This window comes from Homalodisca vitripennis, chromosome 3 (assembly GCF_021130785.1).
Source record: "Homalodisca vitripennis isolate AUS2020 chromosome 3, UT_GWSS_2.1, whole genome shotgun sequence".
In the NCBI taxonomy this organism is placed as follows: domain Eukaryota; kingdom Metazoa; phylum Arthropoda; class Insecta; order Hemiptera; family Cicadellidae; genus Homalodisca; species Homalodisca vitripennis.
The window spans coordinates 85,667,810-85,688,102 of NC_060209.1; the positions used below are offsets into that span (position 1 = coordinate 85,667,810).

A 20,293-nucleotide genomic window follows, 5' to 3' on the forward strand; every position below is an offset into this window, starting at 1 on the left:
TTACTTTTGGAATTGCAAACTGGTTTCGATTTCGGGTCAAGTAGCTATGAGACGAACCCAAAACAGGTAATCTGTCTCCAGCTTCCTTAACTGCAACTGCCGTTTCTAAAATATACATACTGTACCACCGTTAAGATACCCAATTTAGAAAAATATTGTTTTAACTGACTGACGTAGATCTAAATTGAGAATGATCCGTATAGCTTTTTTTTGAAAGAAGAAGAATACTTTGCAAATTTTTTGATCGCTAGTTGCACCATATAGTACAATACCAAAATTTATATGGGAGTGTATGTGAGCAAAATACACTACTTTCAAAACGTCCAATGTACAGAATTTGGATATACTCCTCAACGCATATAAACCAGAAGCTATTTTATTCAAAATTTTATTTACATGTTCGTTCCAAGTTAAATTTTTGTCTAATGTCATTCCTAAAAATTTTACATTGTCTAATTGAGGTCAGTTTTACTTGAGAAATTTCTATATCAAGATCGCTTGAGCATCTGTTTTGCCTTGTATTAAATAAAATATAATTGGTTTTTTTCAAGATTAAGTAGCAAATTTTTTTTGAAAAGTAGTTTTTTAACTGATGTTAAATTACTTTTGGATTGGGTTTCTATTTCTTTTAGAGACTTATTTGAAATTATAAGATTCGAGTCATTCCGCATATAGGCACATTTTACCAGCAACAGTCTTCGGTTAATCCAGTAATATAACATAAGAATAATATAGGCCCAAGAATAGATCCTTGGGGGACACGTTAATTACAGTTCTTAGATTTGAGTTTACACTTATTAATTGATTAATTGATTGAATTCATTTTTAAAAGCTGTTTCTACAAATTGTTTTCGATTGTTTAGGTAAGACTGTATCCAATTTAGCGGAGTTCCAACAATACCCAAATCACTAAGGGTACTAATGAGATTATCATGAGAAACACTGTCAAACGCCTTGCACAGATCCATGAAAATACCTGTGACATATTCTCCTCTGTCCACTGCATCAACAATTGCTTCAATAAAATCAATACCAGCAGTAATAACGGATTTATTTGGTCTAAAACCATGTTGTTTCACTATCAAATAAATTATTAGATTCAAGGAACTCCATTAGTCTTATATACATAGCTTTTTCATAGATTTTTGAAAATATAGGCAAAATAGATAAAGGTCTATAGTTTATTTGGATCAGTGGTATTTCCTTTTCTTAAAAACAGATTTTACTCTTGAAATTTTTAATTTATCGGGGAATATACCAGTTATAAATGAGGAGTTTAATAAGGTGAGTTAACGGTTTAATTAGATTAGTTTTAGCTCTTTTAATGATTAGCATGGGAAACGTCATCGAAACCAGTTGAATACTTGTTTTTAAAAGAAGTAATAATTTTATCTAGTTCCAATTCTTTTATTGGTTTGATACGAAATTTAATTGGGGTTCTATTTTGATTTTCTGTAGTATTTAAAGTAGGTAAGACATAAGCATCATTGGTAATATTTGGCATTACATAGTTATCAACAATGTTTACAAAGTAATCATTAAAAATGTTACAGACTTTTAAAGCATCAGTTTCTGTTTCACCATTAATCGATAATTTTGTTTCACTTCTTATTTCTGTGACTGGTTTTATTTCGTTATTTATAATCTTCCATGCAGATTTGCATGGGTTATCTGAAGTGATAATCTTATTAATTTACATATTTACTTTTTGCCTCAATTATTTTGCTATAGTAAAGTTTTTTATGATCCTTTATTATTTGCTTCATAGCTTTATCCTTAGTAACCCTTATTGTTTGGCTTAAGCTAATTATTTCCTCTTTCTGTCTTCTTAACTCGTCACTTAAACCAATTTATCCTGTTACAATTTCGAATTCTGGTTTTAACTTTTGGAAAACATGTATTAAAGTAGTACATAAAACTGTCATAAAAACATCATATTTTTTATCAACCTGTGCTTGATAAAGATTTACCCATGTCTCAGATTCTAATTGTATAAGAAAGTTTTGTATATTTATTTCTGAAAATTGTCTTTTAAATTGTGTATGATAGTTTTTGTTTGGTCTTTAAACTTTGGTAGGAGATTTCCAAAAGCTGGGCATCATGATCTGATAGCTCTGTGACAAGTCCAGTTACTGGACAATTGATTCTTAGGTAAATTAGTAAAAATGTGATCAATAGAGGCTTTGACAATTCAATGTAATCCTAGTTGCAAAATTTACCATGGAAATCATATTATTCTGAATCAATATATTACTCAGCGTATCTGAAACTCTAGATTTTTTCAAACAATCAATATTTATGTCACCTGCAAATACAATGTTTTTAAATTTTCTACATAGTAAATCTAAAGCTACATTTAGTTTATTCAAAAATACATTATCATACATTGCTCCAGGGGTTCTATACAGTCCAACTATTCCCAAAGCTAGACCATCCAGTTTACACTCTGCTATGCAGCACTCAAACTCTTTATCTGTAGTAAGTTGGTTAATGTTCAGGAATTTCAACTGTTATTACATTTAATGATTCTTGGCACATTATTATAACTCCCACCACCTTTGAATTGATTGAAAGGATACTATAGATTGAAATCATCTAATGCATTGAAATACTGTTATAAAACTAACCTTAATAAACAAAGTTATGAATGTTTTCACATTTAAGTTACTTTAAACTGGTGGGCTTCCTTGACATTATAATATTACATATTAACAATGGCTTATGGAAAAACAGAGAAATGAATACTAAAATGCCTCCACGATTAATTCTTTCCCTGGCTACAGCCCAAAAAACAAGTGCAACACAAAACTTGAATATCGATTATTTTGGAATGTTGTATTTAACCTTAATAAGGATTTAGCTCTTATACCGAAAGTACATAAGAAAGACATAGTAGGTAGGACTTCCCCCCATGTCGTAATAGGCTTTTCAGTCCTACTTATGTGTGTATTTTCTTCATCAGGACAAGGTAAACTCAACTATGTCAATACGATTTTGACCAAAATAGATTTCCGAGAACTAGATAATTGAACGTATCTATAGTATTTTGATCGAGGCGATATGGCAAGCTAAACTGTGACATAATAGATAAGTGAATTTAGATGGTCTTAAGTAGGCACTTTTTAACCGAAGTAGGCATCTCGGTCCTACGTAGGTATATATATATATTTTTTTTTCTTTGTCAGACAACAAGGCAAACTCTATTATGGTACTGGAAATATCTTAGACCTGAAATATATGACAAGGACTGGAAATATACGCTTTTTGACCGAAGTTTCCAAGACCTGTGTGATCCGAGATTTGTGTTTTCTTGATTGGGATGACGAGGCAGATTCAGCTGTGACGTTATGTATATAATTAATTAGAATCAGAAATGCTACTACACGTGCCAAACATGATATAATAATTAAGTTAAACTCTGATACTATTTACCATAAACTTAAATAATATCTACCTGATATATGCCTACTTATGTTTTAAAATTTGTATAAGACTCTCATCATTTACATCATAATTGCTTTTACTAAGAAATATATGAACTTCGGTTCTAAAGATTGCGTGCGAAGCCACGGGTAACAGCTAGTATATTTATAAAATCTAAAAAGTAAAACAGTGTAACAAGTAGCTACTTCTTTACTACTTTGAAGGATAAACATGTTCAACACTTTATGACATAAATAACAAATGTAGGCTACATTGCCATTGTACTTGAGGCCATTAGAGATGAGCAGTTTATAATGTATTAGTGTCAGTAACAGGGTTATTCAGTGGTAGCCTACCGGTACAAAGTGTTACCAGCAACACCCTGTTATTTCAGTACCAATTGGGCTGAATGAATTGGCGTTCTCATAAAATATCTCTAGTATTTTTGTGAGAGGTAACTCAGTACCTCAAACAGCCAAGGCTATTTCGTGCAAGCAATGAAGCTAGGAATAGAAATATTACGCTGTGGAATAATATTATGTGATATAAGTAAGATTCGATTAGATAATCATTAATATATTACTAAGCTTATTAGTACCAAAGTTAAAGAAAATCTTTACAAACGCTCCCATGATCTGAGCTTGAATTTGAATTCTATTTAGAGGATGTTTTTCTGGTCTCACCAGAAGTGTGGGTTGGTGCCTTCTGAAGCCCACAAGAAGCCATGGGTTTTTTCCAATCGCGAGGTCTGCTGCCCGTGACGAAATTATGCGAAGGAGGGTGTGCTATGAAGTTGTATTTTGGCCAACAATGCCCTTTTTGGAAATGCAATGTCAGGCTGTGCAAGAAGAAAGTGGGGTTTCGTGTCGGTAGGTTACCTTTTGTAACAACATTAATGTATTGTTGGTGCGAGGAACTAAATTCAGTTAAGTGGTGTAGCCGACAGTTGGGAATGTCTATTCACACAACAGTGGACTGGAACAATTACCTGAGAGAGGTATGTGTTGAATCTGTTATAAAAAAGAATGTTGGGAAAATTGGTGGTACCAATAAAATAGTTGAAATAGACGAGAGCTTGTTTACCAAATGTAAGAACAATGTTGGTTGTGTTCTGCCTGGACAGTAGGTGTTTGGTAGGCTCTGTAGGGAAACTAATGCTAGATTTTTAGTTAAGGTACCGAACAGTTGTGCAGCTACACTTATGACTGCTATTTTGGAGCATATTGAACCAGGTAGTACGATTATGTCTTACTGCTGGAAAGGATATAAAACCGGTGAACTGAAAGGTGCTGGATTTGAACATTTTTCGGTTAACCACAGCTACAACTTCGTAGATCCCGAAACTGGGGCCAACACACAGTGTGTAGAAAGAATGTGGGGTAGTGTGAAGTGGCGCAGTAAGGTCCAAAGGAGAACTGTTCGGCATCATATGGATACCTACTTAGTGGAATACATGTGGCGGTCGGCAGTACCGGAGACCAGAGGCGTTAGGTTTCATGCGTTGCTAGTGAACATCGTGACCTTCTGGGATGACGCCAATTCACAGTAATAATTTTTTCTCTGTTAATTGTTGTAAATATATTCATATTCATGCTACACATGTTTTTTTCCTCTTAACTGTGCCTAATTTGTAAAAAAAATAGGTGGGGTCCGTATAGTGCATAAGCACCCCACAAAGTGTTGACAAAAGAAAGGGAAGGATGTCTCTCTCTTGAAATTAACTCTGTAACAAAGTGTAACCAATCAGAAGATGAGTAGAATAAATAACACTGAGATGTCCTAATAAGTCGTGCAATGGCAAAACAAACCTGAATAACAGGAAAAACTATGAATAAACTTCTTTATGAAGATAGAAACTGTAACCAAAATGATGAGAAACAGGTAAGGAATAAAAATAACTAAAAAATCAATTTATTGATTAAAAAATATCTAATATTGTATATTGCATAATTTTGTACTAGTTTTATATATATATATATATATATATATATATATATATATATATATATATATATATATATATATATATTACCAGTGCGAAATTCCACTTCTGTTGTATGTTTTGAACTTATGTAAACTTTTAATATACTTAAACAGAATAGTGCAAACTTATTTCAAAAAATTCAAAATGTATTCATTTTCCAGCGTAATAGATTTATTATTCCTTTAGATTTTCTGTAATATACTAAAGCTTTGTAAAGGCTTAGAAAAGTCTGAAGAAAGTGTGCCAGCACAGGAGCTAAAACTGCCAATTCAGTGGTTAATCAGGTCTTAAAATTCTGTAAAAATATCAACACTGTAAAGTTTTGTATTATTTTTAAACACAAATTTACAAAGGTATTTTTACCAGTGAAATAATTATTTACTGTATTCTCTAGAGTTTCTTAAAAATGTAATTTAGGTATTTACCGTCCCTATTAGAAAATATTGAACACTTCAAAAATTATAAATATATGATTAAGTGCTGGCAACCTTCATAACCACCTGAAGATTTCTGTAAACAAAGTTCTCTTTGATACATTTTGAGATAAAAATTACAGTTTTAACAACTATAAGTGTTTCAAAATCATGAAAATGTGTAAAAAACATTTGTTGTTAAACAGTTATTATAAGATAAAAAGTAGTGGTATGTAATTATACAATTTTGTATCAAATAAAAACTAATAAATTTAAAAAATATATAAATTGTTAAACCTTAAAGCCCCAGGAGACGCTCTAATGAGGAAGAAGGATCACATTTTATAACGTTTAATCGTCGCCTTAAGCCTAGAGGTATATAACAGAACTATTAAAAGTAATATTGTGGAAAGGGGAATGGTACATCAGCTGTGAAGCTAAGTGTAAATGTTTTGGAAACAATAAAACACAATTTATATGTTCAAGCTTCCAAACTGGAAACTTGTCAGGAAGTAGTGTGCAGTTTGCCTCTCTTGAAATAAATATGCGGAAACTCAGAAGAAGTGTATATTTTATTCATATCATTGCAGCAGTGGTACAAGAGCTGAAACACGTGAGAAATAAGAAAAAAGAACTAATTTGATTGGTGATGCAGTACTGTAAGTATCTGCACACATGAGATCCGCCGGCGTTTGCTTTGATGTCGTCACGAGTGAAGTACGGTATATCAAAGGGAAGGTGGCGTGTGAGACCTTGGGTAGTGGCCGTGGTGCAGTGCGATCGATGAACGGCAACCGGCTAGGCTAGACCTAGCTATCAGGCCAATAGGTCAACTTACACTGCATTGACATCACATCTCGCTTATACACAGCTGCTGCAATTATTTGGTTATGACATTGTATTGTATTAGTTACACAAGAGATAAACCATCCTATGTTATAAATTGACACAGGAAAAGGTAAGCGCCCGGACTGTCCTCTGTGGAGCGAGATGCTTAACTTAAGTAGCTCAGGTAGTAATTATTTAACGTTGACAAAGTTACGTTGCGCAACCCTAGCGACGCACCTCAGAACTAACAGAAACAATCACCCGGACCTTTGCGCACTTCGTCCGTATGAATGATTTCTTTTTTCGTCAGCCTCCATTTTATCCAAAATTCTCCGTTATCTAAATTGAGTGTTACCGGCTTAGGTAATTGGTATTCCGTATAAGGAGCATAGTAACTGGTATAAAAGTAGTTTGTGATATAAAGTACCATACGAATACATCGTGGATAGAAGTTATAACCTTGAAAAAAAAGTTTGGAAGATAGGACTAAAAAAAAGTTAACTCATTTGTTCAAATTGTTGACGACGAATAGAGTTTATTTTACTCTGTATATCTGTTTGTTTTGATTACTTTTGTACCCAATGTATCCGGTTTAAGCGGAATTGATCTATATTTTCATGGAAAGATCCCAATATTCTTCACACTCAACCTCCTTACGGATTCTATCCTCTATCACAGAGAAAAGTTGCAAAAGAACCCACTGTGTTTGTCCTACCACAAAAGAGGTCAATATAAACGTCTTCGATTTTGAAGTAGTCACCAGGACTCGGTGTAAACGCGGCTTCAGAACAGACCTTATAGGAGTACGCGTAGTGAGCCGTAAGCATTGCACAGCTGCTAATGCTATTATAAGAGCGTAACCAGTCAGATATTATTGTGTGTGTATTTTTAGCGAATGACAGAACGACTAGGTCTGGTCTGTGATGTGGTGTGGTGTTGATTGCTGCCGATTGCTACACAACACTACTCGACCTCTCGTCAAGTCTGCCAGCCGTAGCCACATAATGGAGGCGTTGTCTTTCTCGACTGTTGAAACTTTAGATCACAGTCGCGTATTCTGGGGAAGGACGCCCTTCCCCTCTGTTTTAGTACAGTAACAAATTCCCTTGAGCACTAAAAAAAAAAAAAAAAAAAAAAAAAAAAAAAAAAAAAAAATTGATACAAATGAAGAATTGTAGTATCAAATTCTTCATTTAATTAGTCTTAAAAGTTAACACATGACAGTTTTTTTTTATATACATTTTCTGTTTTGTACTTGCATTATGCACTCAGTTGTCACGTTACTCAACGTAACGCAGCTTTCACTTAGACCGCGCGTGAGTTAACGAGCCGAAACTTATGCGGTACACCATCAGAAGGCGTACGAAATATTCTAAAGAGCAGTTTACGACGCGACGCGACGTTACGTTGAGAAGTACGATCCCTCGTCCAGGGCGTGGCTATAGGTGTCGAGTGAGTCATCTGTGCCACGGACCGTTATAAACATAAACACTTGTACATCGGGTGCTTCTGTTTACCTAGATTTCCATGTGGTCGGCGCCTGGGCTAAAAGTGGCCGCCGCGTCGGCGTCTTGTCACATCGGAGCGCAACTTGCTCTGATACACCGCACTGATTTCATTGTTTCTGTAGCTTCAGTAGCCTTATCTCTTTTTGCGAGCAGTGGTGCGTATTTCAAATTTCTTTTCTCTTCTAGAACACGTATCTTACCGTGTTGTCCAACGCATCAACTTTCTGTACTAAATCAATATCCTTAGTCTTACTTCTACATTGGGTGAAAACTCGCGCCCCTTCTTGCCTATATTGACGGGCGCCGTTTCTCCATGTACGTACATTTTATCACCGCCATAAATATACATACTTAATTTATATGTTCGAATTGCTTATCATTCCGGAAGTTTGTGGTTTTAAATCTTAACGAGTATATGGCTGTGGATAATGATCATTAATTCTACTTATGACATACAGTGATATAAATGCCATATTAGGCAGTGCTCTGAATCTGTGTTTTTGAAATCCAAATTTTCTTTGATTAAACGATGAAAATTACTCAATAAATAGAAGGAGCAGATTTGCAAGAAGTAAGTACCTGTCAAAGTAGACGAACAGAAATGCTGAAAATTATAAAAGTTTCTTTTTCTTGTTATTGTTTGTTGACATTTTACGTAAATTGATATTTTGGTAAGATTATATTATATCATCCTCAGTTTTGACTGAATGTTAGTGAATCCTATCAACATACAGTAAAATGTTGCTCTATCACTCAGGATCTGTCAAACTTTGTTTGCTGGCTGTCCACTTGATATCGCAAAAATAAAGAAGAGTTTGTTTGATGATGATGATGTACAAGTACACCCCTTCATGAAATTTGGCTGCGCGTTGGTGGGGGTATCGAGAGAACAAATTGAGCTATTTACTTGGGACTTTACATAAAACGTTGTTTATTTAGCATCTACAAAGGCAATCCCTCTTTGGGATTAGGCTGAGCTTTACTGAAATCCGCTAAATATCTCGTGAACTGCTTGCAATAACGTATTGAAGTTTAGCAGAAATCTTCTTCATGTATGTAAATGCATGCTTGAGTACGATGATCGATGATCGTGGATGTGCCTCCATAAGCTTTGGCTAAGCGACAGCGAAGCATCCTCCCACGGGGACAACTCGAGAATTAATAAATTGTATTATAGGCTTCAAATTTTGCATTAAACTTTATTTCTACAAACGCAGCATAGAGTTTGATATTGGCGCATGTCCTTCCATGCGGTTTGCCTTAACATCAGTAAAGTCCAGGCCTAACTATCAAAATTTTTATCTCGAGAACGGATTGAGCTATTACAGTACAGGCTTGAAATTTTTACATGAAAATTCATTTAGCAATTAACAACTTCATGAGCAAAATTGAGTTTGATATGGTGGATGTTCCTTTATGGAATCTCCTTAATTCTATCTCACCGAATCCTGTTTCTTAGCGAAGTCTTTACGTACGTCCAGCGTACTTCTGCCTTGTCCCGTGAATAAAAATGTAATTTCCTAATACTATAGATATTTTACAAGATATAGTAACTTAACCGTGTCACCAACGTCCCCGTCCTAATGCTGCTCCGTGACCGTTATAGCGGTCTAATATATCCTGACGTGGTAGTGAAAGGGTTAATAACTGTTGAGAAAGTTCTTGTAACCAATTATAACACATCATGCAATAGAAGAACCCAGTGCATTGGTTCTATTTGACCTGATTCTAAATATTTAATGGCCACACCAACGTACCAATGAGTGGACATGAGCACCTCAACTATTGAACTAATTTAATATTTGATTTGTAACAAAGTTGTTATAAGCAGTGATTTGTTCCCCAGAACTTCGTGATGGTAGAAATACTACTTAACAGTTAACACATCGTTATTCGCCACTCTGTGAAATGCCGCAACGATAAAGTTTCGTTAGTATTTCTTTGTTTGGGGAAAGTAGGGGTGGAGAGTCGATGTTATCCTCACCGTCTACATCCAATACATGTATTTTAGTAAAATCAGTCTGCAGAGATTTTCGTTTTGACACTGATCAATTAATTCAGTTAACATTTGGTTGTGGAGTATAGTTTTTTACAGTATGAGATATTTGCTACCAGGCGCATATGTCTATATATATAAAAATGAAACTGTTCGTGTGTAACAGCATCACTCACAAACGGCTGGACGGATTCGCCTAATTTTTTTTTTAATTTGTTCGTCTTGATCTGTAGAAGGTTATAGGATACTTTTTATCCCTTTCCCGATTCAGGATTCCGCCCCACTGGTTACAGAAATACCCGTAAGAAATGCATTGCAGCAAACATATGTTATTAAGTGAAAGAGTCTTTTCAAATTTTTAATCAGCTGTTCTTTGTAAACATATATAATGCGACAAAAAATATATTTATATATAAATTTCTTTACACTTATAGTTTTAAAGCATAGAGTAAGCTTAAGAGAAACGACAAATTTTGTTTAAACTGTTTCTGCAATCATAATATATAAAAATGAATGTTTGTGTGTTTGTCCTTTATAGACTCAGAAACTATTGGACCGATCACTATGAAAATTTGTATTTTTCTATGTAGAAGGTTTATACGCAATGCCCATTGATGTAACTAACCACCAGGCTGTACTGCAAGATATAAAAGTTATCAAAGCGCCTGCACATTATAAACTGCAATTACAACACAGTAGTTACGTATATTAAAATATCCAAACACTATTTGAAGGCAAAGAAATATACGGGCAAAGCTTAAGAGACGCGTGCGAAGCCGCGGGAAACAGCTAGTACTTTATTAAATTTTACTTGCAGTTCTGTTTCCCCTTCAGTATGTTCAACTAGTTTATGTGTTATAGTGACAGAAGAGAAAGCCAGCGGCAAATCGCTAACATCGCGTGTTGTCGCGGCACAGCATGAAATGTTTTGATTTGCAATGTACCGTATAAGAAAATATATATTTTGTTAATTCAGAAACAATATTTTCATGTAAATCCAATAAGTGCTAAAGACAATGAACTGACAGAGAAAGTTGCTTACGTTTTGGAAGATATTCTTAACTTTGATCTTATGTGTAGCCGTTTATACAAAATGTGAGTAATGTGCACAGTGTACAAACAGTGTGGACGTTTGTCTTGTGTAATTAGGGGACAGCACCGGACTACCCAGCAGACCGCATAAATGTCTTAATACTGGGTTGGAGAGTTTGCGTAATGCTGTTTTCAAAACACGGCCGGACATTTGCACCGTTGTTTATGAGACCGTTGTTTCTGCAGATGCCTTTGTTTAGTCGAGGGGTCAGCGGCCTGGTTTACGCGTGACTTCCGCCCCCTCTCCACCGGTCGGTCTTCTTTCCTCCCGGCGGAACTGGTGTCGGTCGGTTGCCCCGTGTTGTCTTCTCCTTTCACTTTTCACGGGGCTGTTTACGCCGATCTACCACACAAAATGGTTACTCTGCGGCAGCCGTACGCTTACTACTACAAGTAGTGTGCAGTGTGCTGCAACGTGACGCAGGACTGCTGCTCTTCTCGTATCGGCGCATCTGGCAACCGTCACCGTCAACCGCGCTCAGGGGCGTGTGTTAGGAGGGGTTCCAGGTCCCTGCAAGAACTACAAAACACATTTCATAACTCTTAATAACCCTTTATAATGCCATTCGCATTAAACGTGAACAGACCAATTTTTGTGTCTGTTTACATTTAATATTACATGCCAGCGGCGATTGTAAAGGACAGAGGTTCCATATACGCTACATACGCTACTGGGTGTCTGCCAGCATTCGATACCGTTACGTCATTAGCTCGACTGCAGCTGCAAAGCTCCGGCATATCGTATCGCGATAAGAATCAACATTCCAGCCACTTCCAGGAAATACGCAAGTGTAAACATATCAAATCAATGCCACTGAAGATAAAGAAGTCTTTATCTCTTCTATAAACACGTGTGTAGTATAAAACTGTATACAATTATTCTTCATTTTTGTCTTGCGGTGCGCTGAACACAGAGTATTGTGTTAGGTACATCATGTTTATATTTATTAACATTAGTGATTTTTAATTGACCTAAATGATTTCATCACCTTTTAGTGTTGAAAATGTCACGTACATACACTAAACACTATAGTTACATTGCACATAGGCCTTTACATTCGTAAAACTATATTCTTACAATTGTAGCTGCCTTCACGTGCATGCACATGCTGTGTGTAACCAACAACAATAATCAAAATAACCGAGTATGAATTTCAAAGCCAACTCTTTTGAACTGCGCAATATTATTATTTTTAAACAGATAGTTGTGTATCACTTACAGGTTATTGCGAACAACTGGTAATAAGTTTTAGACTACAGTGTGTAGATTCTAGTTTTGTTATGTTAAATCGTGACAACGTTAATAACGGAACACACAACTGTACAGTGACCTGAATCTGAGGCTTCATTAAGGGGCGTAGAAGTGGTAGAAGCGGGTAATAGCGAGCCTGGGCTTGAGTTTTATAACAATAATTGTGTGCTCTAATTAATGAAGCCCTACTCGGTTTCTACACTAATGTGCACGATGTGGGCGGGTACTCTGTACTGCTGTTAGTGTAGTTCCGGATTGTTTATGTTGTAAAGGACCATATGGGGACTATATTTAGCTTGGTGTTTGTACTTGTTAGAGTTTCCCAATGTTGTTCGGATTTATAACATGTTAAGTAGCATGTAAAAATTGTTTAATGTACCTTGTTTGAACTTTTTATTTCATATTAGTATAAAACATTTGTTATTAAGTATAATTTTAATTTTTATTCGTGATAGGGCAGTTCAAAAAATTCTGTATTGTTCAAGTTTATCTTGAACGTATAATTTTTTACCACTACGGTATTTGAATTGCTTAATTGTGGCGCAGAATATTTTTAAGTTTACTGCTGCCGTCGCCTCCTAACATGTAAACCGCTACCATGCCGAGGTAACAACTCCTTGGGCAATTTCCTAATACATCCTAATGTCCAAAAATAATTTCCTGACTGCCATCCCTTTGTGGACGAAGTAATGTACTGAGTAATGTAAAGAGCTTTTTAAAGGGGCCAAAACTTCAATGTTTGAATAAGCAGTGAAGCTGCTGAAGTAGCCGGCTGGAAATAGTTCTTGCGTCAGGGAGATTTCGGTATTCATTCATCGACATTTTTAGAATGCTGCATACTGCACTCAGCTGTGATTCAGTTTTGAAACTCACTTTAAAAATATACCATGAGCTAATTGCTGAAATAATTTACACTTTGTACTGTTCTTTTTCAATGGTTTATAACATTTTAAAATAGTAGGCAGCCTGAACAAGTGCACATGAAGAAATAATAACGATGTGGATTCCTTTTAAATACAACACAGTGCCAATATTCGATAATCAATTCAATATATAACTGTGGATTGTTTATAATTACTTTTCTTACCACATTAGGTACACTTTGGAGTGCATTTAAAAGAACTTGATGTAGAAATCGACTGTCTTAATCATCCCAGAGGTTTATTTTGGTTAATGTTACTGTCCATATGATTGATTGTTTAACTTCACACTAAGTAGTACCTTATATTGTGTTATTTACACAGGAGATATGCTAAATCATGTATACAGGTGAGGTGTGCTGAGGTCTGGGGGATTATTTCAGTTAGTTCTGAGGTCCGACGCTACGGCTGCGCTACGTAACTTTGATTGTTACCGTTCAAACATTTACTACTTGAGCCTTTTACTCCACAGATGGCAGTCCGAGCGGTCACTTTGCCGTGCTTCAGTTTATAGTATCGAGTTATCTCTTATGTAACTAATCAATGGTAGTAATTGTGGTAGAGCGGAATGCTGTCTTGATCATTGACAGATATCTGAGTTGTCAATGGAAGAAGGTCTATAATATAGAACTGAACCGTATCCATTGTTGACGTTGATGTAAACTTTGTGTGATATTTGGAATCTTTACGTTAATATTAGACGCTGATTTTAGATGTCAATAAGATCGAATACAGTCAGCTGCTATCAGAGACGTTGGGAACAGTGGTATTGAGTACCGACAAATATTAGTGAAATTGAATAGTCAAGTGCTATTAACAAGGTTGAATACTGTTAGCAGTCATTAGATGTCAGCGAGATTGAATAGTGAACGGTTGTCGTTGACTTGGACCACAGTCAGGATGTATTAGTCAGATTGACTACCAGCATATGACAGTGTCGTTTAACAATCACTTACTCAGTAGTAAGCATCTGTCAGTCACATTGATGATCTGCATCAGCTTCAGACATATTGAATCGTAAATAAGGACATTGAAGAGCGGATGTTTAGTCAGTTCTAGTTGACGAGATTGAGTAATCAGCAGCAAGCAATACGTGATATTGAGTTTTGTTAGTCTACGAGTCTATTAGTCTATTCGATATGACGATGAAATTGAATAGCAAGTAGTTGTTATCCACATTGAATACAGTGAGACTTGTTAGTGAGATTGTAGTCTATTCAGATAGTTTTCTTGTACTTTTGTACAATACAGTACAGGTTGCGATCAGTACAGTGAGTACAGTTTAGCAATTAATCGCGGGTGCATTATTGTAGTTTCTTAGACTTCAATTTTAGTTGGATATCGTGACTTCTATTACAAGGTATGAGTTCGCCACGCCACACCACGTGTCATTTAACAGGATTCGCTGGGTCGCATGCAAAATTTCAAGTCTATAACTCATTTTACTGATACTCTCGAGATGTCCTGCGCACATATACACAGACAGGCAATTGTACAAACAAAAAGTTGACACGAAAATGACTAATGATAGAACTCATTCCATCTTGTAGAAATGAAGTTTCATACTATATTTAAAGTTTACACATGAAATCTTTCTCGACATTTGTATACATTTATTAACAATAATCTGCTGACAGAGCCAATTTAAAATTAACCGTTAGGGTACAAGCCTGCACTATGACTAACAAGTATCACTATGTCAATGATGGTGGTCCTCTTTCGTAGGCTTGCCGTAAGTTTTCTCTCACCACTCCACATACTCTTTCTTCCTCTGTTCTCAACGGGCAAAACATTCAGGATACTGAGCCTTCTCTAGCGGGTGCTAATAGTCCAACACACAGTCTGGTGGCTTGACCTCTCTGTCATATGCTACACCACCCACAGATTTGGGCCACTTCCTAGGTTGTCAATGAGTATTCTGAAAGAGGTCCTTTTAGTTGCTTCTAACATTGAATTCTAACATTTAGAGTTTTGTTCTTTAAATTGGTTTTCATATCGGTGTTTCAATAATAAGAAACACCAAATCACTTTAAAATGATACGTGTTTTGGGATAGTTATGTGGGATAATATGTGTTAATATGTCACATGCTTGATTCTCTTATGGCATTTTTGAGTTTGTATGCGATTTTTTAGGCTTCAATTTTGTTTCCATCATGGTTGGTTCTACACATATGACGAATATAAAAATATTCGCTAACGCTCAGCCAAATTCCATGGAGTGACAAGCACTATCACCAAACTCACTGTTTCTCATATATAAATAAATCTTCATGCAAAATTTAAAGTCAGTTCTTTTACGAGATTCGTGGGAACATAAAGACAGAGATGAAATTTTTTCCGGTCCCACGATTGATAAGCGCAGCCAGTCGATAGTATAACGATAGTTTAACGCAGCCAATGATATAGTGATGGGCCTTCTTCAGTGAAAGTAGAATGTAGGACTCGTGAGTAACGCCAAGTAAGCTATGAATGAAATTGATGTTAAAGGAAATAGTAATTACGCTATCGTTCGCCGGGTTATTAACATTGGTTCTGCACTGCGGTAGCGAGTCATTACAGGATTAGTTTAATCGGTCTAATGTCACGGCATTGTAACTAGACCTGAACTATAATAATTGTGGCCCCCTTCGTGTTCCAAGAGATGTCTTGATGTAGTCGTGTCTCGAGTAAACCGGTCTATGAAGAGATGTGGTGACCGAAGGATTGCCGACCCCACGGAGCCGAGCCCGCCAGCGTGCGTGCTAAGGCACAGAGTAGGGGCCTTGTATTGATCCGGGCGCCCCAGTGTCCCGTGCCTATTGCTGTAATCGTTCTGTTAGACCCTCCACCCTCGCCGCGCCTCCTCGTCGAGTTCTAGTTGTCAAGTTAAGAAATTAAAATTGTGGTTTTGGTCCAATGCATGTATATATGGATCATCTTCATATATGTCTTCATTGTCCGTCCAGTCCACCCACCTTCATATAAAAGACGTAAAATGGGCCCTCTCAACAGACACTACCACACATCATTGATTCTATTACATGTGATCCTGGCCGAAACCCAAACCTAGGTTTGGGAAATGTGGATAAACAGAGTCAATCCATAACTTACCCAGGATTTTCAGTGATTTACTGAGAATTAGTACACAATGGAGAAGTCTTTGATTGTGGAGGTTAAGTGGTAGAGAGGACTTTTAAGTCCTAACTTCGCCTCTGTAAATAAAGACATTTTTCATTTCATTTCATTTCATTGTGATTCATGTCAACTACAAATAAAATAGCTGGTTGGCAGATGTTTGATTTTATAGCACTGATGTAGTTTTCTCTCGTGTTTTTCGCATCAATTATATTTTGGGGTCTTTTGGAAGAGGGTGGAACCCTCGTAACGCCCTCGGCTATGCTGCTGGATAGAGCAGGCGTCAAATCACCAGTAACGAAATATATATATATATATATATATATATATATATATATATATATATAAACTGGACATCTGGGTGAGGTATTTGTGCTACTTATTGACTTATAAACTATTAGACAGCTATACTCTTTGTATACAAGCCGTCCAAACATTACTAGGCAGACCACTTCACTGACGAGGTCTTTACACCACTGATCCCATACATAATGTGTAAGAGTGCCTCTGTCAAGATAATACTTGATTACCATACGTGTAACACAGAATAAAATATTCAATTTCTTAATGTTGGACAATATTGTTCCCCTCCTTTTGTCAAAATATGTAAAGGAAAATCTCGTCTTTTGTTATTATAGTTTTGCTAACGCCATAAGCTTTGATGGTCTATTTAATGGATAATAAATAATGAATGATTGGTATCCGAGTAAAGCATTTATACATTGAATGTTCGGATTAGAAGGGTCGCAGTGGTGGCTGGCCTTGTCAGCGATGAATATTGAGATCATGATCAACGGCAAAATTCATGAAATCTACATTTTTTTCAAGACCATGAAACTCTCGAAACATTTTCGCGGATGTCTCAGAATTCGGTGGATGACATTGTGGACAAGCGTGATCGGGTACCACAGCTGTTGTGCTAGGCGGGTTACAAACTCGCAACGTAAGACCACAGAAATCACTGGCTGGGAGGCCGTGGAACTGTTCATTGTTCAGTTATCTACACTCAGTCAGTCAGTCTGGAGTTGGCGCCGAGCGAATACCTTTCTTAATGTATATAAAGCATGGCGCACACTGCAGACGCGCCGCGCCGCGCCGAACCGCGCCGCCTTTTGGAAAATTCCGCTGACCGTCGCACATACTGGGCGCGCTGGGCGCGCCGAACTCCTTCCCTCACCACAGCTGCAGTGCTATCAATTAGTGTGCAGTCGTATGGTTATGTTGTGTCGTTTTTGTTTAATAATTTACACGATGAGCAGCTCTGAAGATGAAGATCTGTTTTTATTTTGTCTTCTTCAATCAGAGGAGGAGAAGAGACAAAAAACAATGTGAGTTCATCCTATAAATGAGAAAAGGAAAAAAATACGGGGAATTTCACCACCTTTTCCCCGATTTATTAAAGGACAAACGTAAATTTTTCCAATATTTTAGAATGTCCCCCAAAAAGTTTTATGAGCTATTGAACATGCTTAGGCCTTTCATTGAAAAACAAGACACATATTTTAGACCAGTACAAACAAGACCAGTTTCACCTAAAGAAAGGCTTGCGGTTTGTTTAAGGTAAGTTATTAACTAAGTCTTTATTAAATACAAAAATATGGATACACTTACAATAAAGTCGTTTTTATTAAATATATGCAAATAATGTTTTGTAAATTTTAATATTTTCTGAAACCACAATTTACTCATTAATTTTTCTTCTTCTTCGGTTAGAAAACATAACATCAAATGTGTTTTCAGCAATAAATTATTATTTAACAATGTATCGCTGGTCAGGGCTTTTTTAATAAGGAATAGGCTATTTGTTTCAAAAATGTAATGTATTTTATCTGTAAGAAAGCATAGTTTCAAAAATAACACACAAATTATGCATACAGTACTTCCTACATATTACAATAAGTTTTATCATGTGATGTTGTATCACTTGACCCCGCTGAGTTTGAGGTGTATGGACAGTTACTGGATCCATCAGGTGAAACAGCAAACCGTCCCTCTTGTGCCCCTGGGTATTGTCCCATCTGACCAATAGGAGTTGGTAGTTGCGGCATATATTGGGTAGTCTGAAAAGGAACTAGTGCTGTGGGTGTAGGATCTGAGCGTAGAAATGAATGAGCGGTGTTATATGACCCAGAAATGGCCTCTAGCTTTGCATCATGAATTATTCTGGAAATGTTAGATTTTTACGTCGACTGCTATACCTCACCGACGATGGCCGAGGTAGTACGAAGACACCCGAAAGTAACCGCGGCTAAGAAACGGTTCCGCTGCCTACGCACACTGTAGACGCGCCGCGCCGCCCCAGCGGAACAAATTCCGCTCGACTTCTCCCAAGAGTTCTGGCAGCGGAATTATTCCGCGGCGGACGCGGCTGCGCGGCGCGGCGCGCTCTAGTGTGCGCACTCCCATTTGAACACATGCAAACTATTAAGCCGGAATTATTTCCAAAAGGCGGCGCGGTTCGGCGCGGCGCGGCGCGTCTACAGTGTGCGCCATGCTTAACACACTTTATTTTTTTTAGTTTGATATATCAATTCGTCTCTTGATTAATGGAAAGCCACTGTAACTGTTACTTTACTGTTGTCGGTGTTTCCCGACGGGAATGCATTTTTAGAGAATAAAGTGTTCGAATCGTTGAGAAGTTGTGAAACGATCGCGACTCCTGCTGTGAGAATAATGTGTTTTGTTCTCCAAACCACATTTAGTCCAGACCGTCTCCACTAGTATATCGAGTGCAGTACTTTTTACGCAGAGTTGTATTTATCACTGATCCTAATTTCATTTAAAAAGTAAAATGACATTTCTGTAAATTAGAATTGTAAATTAAGTAAGGCTATACTCGTAAAAATATTTAATCAGGACACAAACAGTCCAAATAGTGTTATAACTACTTATTTTCCGTTCGTGGTTGCTCATACCTGATAAGTGTAAAATAGTCAAGAAACATTTTAAATAGTTAGTATTAGTTTATTTTATACAAATTGAACCCTGCGTGTCTACAAAAGACCTGACATGTTTGTTACTTAAACACCTTCACTGCGCGACACGAGTAATATACCGACATGGGGCAGTAGGGGTAGTGTCCACCGCAGTCAATGTGTTAAAATCGTTGTTATTTTATTTCGTATCTACTTTTCACCTCTTCAGTGGTGGCTTCGAATCGCGAGATGAGCCAATTAAAATGTAATTCAATGCAAAAGTACATTCAATGTATAATAGTACAGTCAATGGCAGTAAAAAGTGTAAACTGTGTATTTATCGCATACAGCACCGATATATGTGAAAGTTTGGATTCTACTTACCTAATATTTCAAAATGTAGGCCTACCCTGTGCCGAGGTATCACACCTATCTGAAAAAATTTTGTTTTGAAATTAAGATTGGAGCATATAAGTAATTGAAATAATATTTTATATTTGGTAAGTGAACATCAATTGGACATTTTTAATATAATTTATTAATCATTGTTGGCCCTTAACAGCCACTCCTTATGACAGAAACCATTAAAAAATAATAGTAAACATGGTATTAAGCAGTTATTTATTCGCGAAAACCCACCTGAAAACCGACAATTTCACTTGTGAATAAGTCGAAAAATATTGACTTTCAGAAGAAACTGTATAGAACAAAAGTTACGTAGAGTTAGTCAATTCATGGATTTCCGCATTTATTATCAATGAAACATTGCTCACTCCCCGAGAAGGGGTGGCACCACCCCTAGGGAATTGCTACCCCTGGCACAGGGTAGACTTTGAAATAGAGGAAA

At 36.5% G+C, this 20,293-nt stretch overlaps 1 protein-coding gene across 1 annotated transcript in view; it reads left to right on the top strand.

The window, feature by feature from the left end:
• LOC124357141 (spectrin beta chain-like) overlaps positions 1–20,293 on the top strand; it is a 167,905-nt gene that overhangs the window by 4,930 nt on the left and 142,682 nt on the right.